Below are 6,524 nucleotides of genomic sequence, written 5' to 3' on the forward strand. Positions count from 1 at the left end.
AATACCCACTGTGCTATCACTCTGGCCCTTTAAGTTGTATCGAATCCTAACACCACTACCATCAGCATATCACTGTTGTTTGCATTGCCATCGTTGTCATAGTCATGATTATCTTCATTGGTCACTTCCCAAATAAAACATAAGAAACCCAAACAAGAGGAAAAAACCCCCAAGTTCAACCCCTAGCATGTATGGTCTTCTGAGCATTGTCACATGGATCCCTGGTTGTGGGGGTTCCCCACAAAAACCCTATCTCCTTGGAGAGGTAACCTGCCTGCTATTCCCTCTGCCCTCATCAGAAGCTCCACTTTAGGCCTCACAATGAGAGGTTCACTTACATTTTACTGCACCCCTCTATCTGGCCCTGCATTGTGAACCAGGACGCTTGGAGCCAGGGAGGGTGGGTAACTTGAACCAGGGTCTCCCAGCATCTCCCCTTGGGGTACTGCTGCCTTTCCTAGGACCTTGGAGGTCATCTTGTCCCACTTAAGGCACCCCCCCTTTCCTGATTGGGCCAGTCTGACATGCCCTGCAGTCTCCCATGGTCCGTCCCCCACAGGGCAGGGTCAGCCAAAAAGGGGGTGTCCAGTCTGTCCCCACCCCGTGCGTCCCACCTGGACACCGCAGGAACTGAGTAGCCGGAGGCAGGGCTGGATCCGGAGTTACCCCAGGCAGATTCAATTATGCTGGGACAGCCCTGAGGTTGTTTTAAGAAGGTTTTCCACTGGGGAGCTGGGCGGTTACCCTTAGAGCCCCCCCCCCACCCCTGTTCCGGACACTAGCTTGCTGCAAGAGTTTCCAGTTTCTAATTGGGTCTGGGGTCCGGTTGTTTCTGGCCTGGAGGAATGCGGTTTACTGTCCCCCACTTCAGTGCAGCTGGGGTGGAGATAGTTGGGAGGTGTCTTCGCTGGTGGTGGTGGGGGGCTGTGCCCCAGACCTCGGAGGCCAGGCTTGTACCCCAGGGTGTCTTCATTGAAGAATTCTGCCTGCCAGGCTGTGGGGGGGGGGGTGTTGGGGGATGAGGAGTGGAGGGAGGCAGCCCAAACCACCTCCCTCTGGGCTTCTTGTTTCTCTTTATGAGTTAAGAGGCTTCAAAAACAAACACGCCTCCAGCCCCAGAAATTGCTCCCAACAGTTTCTGGGGTTCAGGAGACGGTTATGCAACGAAGGCTCTGGCTCAAGTGAGGAAGGGGTGTGAGAGAAGGGCCCCCCCCTTCCACCCAGAGCACCCCCCCTTCACGAAATCTCCCAGCCTTTCCCACTAGCAGCACATTCTGAAATCTTCCAGAGCGTCTCTCTCTCTCTCTCTCTCTCTCTCTCTCTCTCTCTCTCTCTCTCTCTCTCTCTCTCTCTCTCTCTCTCTCTCTCTCTCTCTCTCTCTCTCTCTCTCTCTCATCTGAAGATCTACCAGGTTTTAAATACTGGATCTTAAATAATCTAGTATGTTGAGATGAAGGTTGTTTATTTTGACAAAATGGTACATTTGGAATAGCTTATAGGCTAAATGCATTTTAGCGTTTTTACATGGAAATAGATTACCTCCCTCCCTCCCTTCCTCCCTTCTTCCTTCCTTCCCTTCTTCCTCCCTCCCTCCTTCCCTTCCTTCCTTCCCTCTCTCTTTCCTTCCCTCCCTCCCACCTTCCCTTCTTTCCTCCTCCCTCCCTCCCTTCCTATCTCCTTCCTTCCTCTCTCCCTCCTTTTCCCTCCTTCCCTCCTTTCTTCTCTCCCTCCTTTCTCCCTCTTTCTTTCCCTCCCTCCTTCCTTCCCTCCCTCCCTTTCCCTTCCTCTTCCCTGCCTTCCTCCATCCTTCCCTCCTTCCCTTCCTCCTTCCTTCCTTTTCTTTCTCCCTCCCTCCTTCCTTCCCTCATTCCTTCTCTCACCCTTCCCTCCTTCCTCCCCTCCTTCTGCCCCTCCTTTCTTCCCTCCCTCTCTCCCTCCTACCCTCCCTCTCTCTTTCCTACCTCCCTCTCTCCCTCTTACCCTCCCTCCCTTCCTTCCTTCCTTCCTTCCTTCCTTCCTTCCTTCCTTCCTTCCTTCCTTCCTTCCTTCCTTCCTTCCTTCCTTCCTTCCTTCCTTCCTTCCTTCCTTCCTTCCTTCCTTCCTTCCTTCCTTCCTTCCTTTCTTCCTTCCTTCCTTCCTTCCTTCCTCCCTTTATCCCTTTCCTTCCTTCCTTTTGTACACTCTTCCTCTCCTATCTTTTTTCCCTTTTTCTCCTTTTATTCATTACTTTTATCTGGGGGAGTCACATCTGGCTGTGTTTAAGCAGTTTGCTACCTACTTTATGCTCAGGGATCACTCCTGGTGGTGCTTAAGGGGACCATTATGTGGTGCCTGGGATCAAATTCAGGACGGTTGCCTGCAAGGCAAATGTCTTACCCACTCACTCTTCTTCTTTCCACTGGACTCACCCAATCCATTTCCTGTTTTCTGCTGTATTTTTTTTACTCTCCCATGGTTTGATCTGAAAGGGTCTCAGCAAATGTTCCAAAGACGAGTGAGTGGAACAGACACAGCTTATCCCCCATTGGGCCATGAGGGAGTTTGGCTGTTTTGGATATTTATTGGGGGAATCACTGAGCTTCCTCTGAAATAGCCTGTCAAATTCCTCCCTCCTACGTTGCTTCATCTCATGATGGGAGAGGCGGCATGAAAAACGACGATGAGAAACATAAAGGACTGCCATGTGTCTAAAGAAAGATGAGGGAGCTTTGAGACTTCAGCCTGGATGGCCTTGGGGTCACCAGCTCCTGATAAAGAGAGGACTTTGGAAGATCAGTTGCAGCCAGCTAGCCAGAGCAGGTTCAGTGGGTCAAACCCTGAACCTGATTTGCGTTTCTCTTCATTAAGCACAAAATACATATTAACTTACCTCCTTGAGTGGCTAGCAGCGCATGCATGTGGTGTCTGAGCAAATGTGTGCTCCTTACATGCATGTACACCTTCAGCTCTTCATGCAACTCGTACCCATAACCCTGTAATCCTCCCCGTGTGGTCTCACCCTTAAAAGCACCTCCCTCGGGGCCGGAGAGATAGTATAGTGGTAGGCGTTTGCCTTGCATGCAGAAGGACGGCGGTTTGAATCCCGGCATCCCATATGGTCTCCCGAGCTTGCCAGGAGTGATTTCTGAGCGTAGAGCCAGGAGGAGCCCCTGAGCACTGCCAGGTGTGACCCCAAAGCAAACAAACAAAAAGCACCCCCTTAATCCAGCGTGTGACCCTCTCCCTTGCATCACTGTGGCTCTAGAAATGTCTCTACCATGATCTGCACTGACTTGTCCTTGAATTTTTCCTTCTACAAAGACACAGAACCTGGAGACAGAAGGTCCAGACCTGGGATCTTTTTCCTAGTAACTCCTGAACCTGTTATTTTTGGGTGGAGGCTGTGTCCATACCTAAACCCTCAGCTCCCTCTGGGATCGGGGTGGGGCAGGGGTTGTTTTCCAGGCCCAGCAGAACAAGTGGACATAGGTGTGGCCTGATTTCACTTGGTGGAACTAGCAGGTTGGCTGTCTATACTGAGTAGGAACTCTCCAGATCTTCTCTTATTGTTCTTGGAATTCAGGGGTTCAGAGGTAAGCAGGTACTCATCCAGGATCACCCCTATCTCTGTGGGATCACTGGGTCTCCAACAACAATCTCTCCTCCCATTTATTCATCTATCCACTCACCCCTCCAGCTATCCATAACCCACCCTACATGCATTCATCCACCTGACTTTATTCATCTAACCACCCACCAATCCATCATACATACATACATACATATATTTCCTCAGTCACCCATCCACCTATTCATCTACCTATACACTTCCCTATCCATCCATCTAGTCATCCATTTATCTACTCACCTATACATCCATCCATCTATATACCATACATCATTCTTCCATCCAACAAACTATCCACCCACACATCCACCTAACCACCATCTGTCTATATATCTTTCCACCTGTCCATTTAGCCATAAGCCATCATCCATCCATCCATCCATCCATCCATCCATCCATCCATCCAACCACCAATTCACTCATCCAACCACCTACCCACCCATTCATCCATCCATCTGTCCATCTAACCATCCATCTATCCAACCATCCATCTATTCACTTACATACCCACCCATCCATCCACCCACCCTCCCACCCATCTATTCATCTGCCCATCTATTCATCTTTCCATTAACCCACCCACCCACCCATCCATCCATCCATCCATCTATCCATCCATCCTTCTAATACCTTGTTTGTATGGAATCTCTGACTTTTTGTTAGGGTGTTTGCCTTCTCCTCTGGCCTATTTATTAGAGAGGACAATACCCCTCCAAATAATTACAGTAAAGGTTTACTTCAGTTTCACAGAATTGAGCCATCCATACAGTTCCAGTGATCTCAGGAGAGGGAGAAAATGACCATATTTGAGGGACTGGATCAAGACAATTAATATATGTTAATTAATAATAACATAAAAATGTTCACCCAGATGGTATCATTTATGATGGGCCTTAACATTTGGGAAAGGAACATTGGGGGGGGGACTTGGGGAGATGCAGGGAGTGAACACAGGACATGTTGGAAAACAGGAGGTAGATAGGCTGCAACAGCATATAGGCAACCTTTTGTCCAGGGTGGACTTTGAGGTGGGGCACTCTGGTCTTCTGAGCCTCAGGAATCCTTGGGCTTCTCTCTCCTCTCCCAAGAAGGTTTAGGAGAGCCCTGGGGACTTGGGGACCACCAACTGAGTCATGCCTGCTGCTGCCTGAACTTACTGGTCTCTTGTCCCTCACGAAGTTCCTGTCCAGCTGAAAGAACCCTGGGACTCTCCTGGTTTCCTGCTAGAGGCTGCATCACGTTGAGGGGACATCCTTGCTGCACAAACAGTGGTTCTGGGTGAGAATGAAGAATATCCATGGATCAGAAAAGAAACTCACCTCCCTGGAGTCATCACCTCCTATTTAGGGGACTGGATTCTATTCTTGGGGAGGAAAGAAGGGCACCTCCCTACTAGTATTCAGGGGTCCCTGGGGTCTGCAGGAGAGGGATGGCCGGTTCTTGAAGACTCCAGGGCTGCACCTTGCGGTGCTTAGGAATCTGTGAGGTGCCAGGATTCAAATGCTTCTTTGCTTGTACCTTTCACTGCTCATTTCTCCTCGTTGAATTCCTGGCCTTTTGAGGCTCTTCTTGAGCACCCGGAGAATATTCTGGCTCTTACCTGGCCCATCATAGCACCAGGAAGGCAGGCTGGGCTCCCCCATGGTCTTGAGCGGTCAGAACAAGGGACCCAAGTGAAGGGCAGGTGAACCCTGCAAAGATGCTCTGGAATCTCCAGGGACATGCTCTCTCTGCTGGCCGAGAGCAGGAACTGCACCATCTCCACCTGTGGCCAGAATCCTGGGGTCACCCCAGGATTACAGGGCCACCCCCGCAAAGGCCACATTTCTTGCGAACCCAGCAACTCCTCTGCACCAGGGAATGACCCTAAGATCTCTAGGGGGTCCCCGTCTGGCTGATGGAAAAATGCCAAGGCCCCCCAGGTATGGCTTTCTGCTCATCAAGGGTCCTACCCAAGGATGGCTGGACTCAGGCTGGGGTGACAGTGGCCCCCCGAGTTGCTGGGTGCAGCCAGGTCCTCTGAGCCCCGCAGGGCGCATGTCCGGTGTGAGGCGACCAGGGGCCGCGCTGCAGCAGCCCGGTTGCCATGGGGATGTGCAGGCTCTGGGGTTGCCAGATTTTCAGATATTTTAAAAATAGCTCAAAATCTGGACTTGGATGCGATATTTTCCAATTGTGTAGGCGACCCCCTCCTCCCACCTTCTGGAATCCCTTTGTCTTTTCTGCTCTGTCACCCATTGGAGACCCAAAGTCCCCCAGCTGATGCCGCAGGGAACAAGGTAGGAGTTCCTTGGGCTTGTCCTCACACCTCCTCCCGGCTGGCCCCTGGGCTTGAGAGAGCTGGGACTCAGTGATCCAGCACCTCTTGGTGGGCCGGCCACAGCAGATGGGAGGACATGAAGATGCCCCCCAGCACATGGCCCTGTCTGAGAGGGCAGGAGAAGAGAGAGGATAAGTTATAAGCCAGCCAGGGGCCAGGGGTCAGGCACCCTAAGGACACTATGCTTTGAGCTGCTTCACTAAGGTCCCCAGAGCATCCTGGGGCATGCCCTTCTCTGGGACCGTCCATGTGGCTGGGACTGACCACTGCTCCTCACTTACGATCTTGGAGCACCTGCACCGTTGGAGTCCCCAAGGCCAGCTCCTTCACAAAAAGTCACCTTCTACAAGAAGCCTTCCAGGATGGCACTTATAGAAGACATGTCCAACTTCTCAAAAAAACAAAAACAAAAACAAAAAACCTTTTTTTTTTTTTTTGCTCTGCTTTTTACACTTTTGAGTGTGAAACCTATCCCGGGGTCATGCACTTGCTGATGATCTGGTTCCCGCGGTGTAGACAGTCGGCAGGGCTTGGGCCTTGGGGAAAGGAAGTGATCTTAGCTGGTCATGCTTGGGCCAGGACCTCCTACTAACACCC

The sequence above is a fragment of the Suncus etruscus genome, chromosome 9 (assembly GCF_024139225.1).
Source record: "Suncus etruscus isolate mSunEtr1 chromosome 9, mSunEtr1.pri.cur, whole genome shotgun sequence".
Taxonomy (NCBI): Eukaryota; Metazoa; Chordata; class Mammalia; order Eulipotyphla; family Soricidae; genus Suncus; species Suncus etruscus.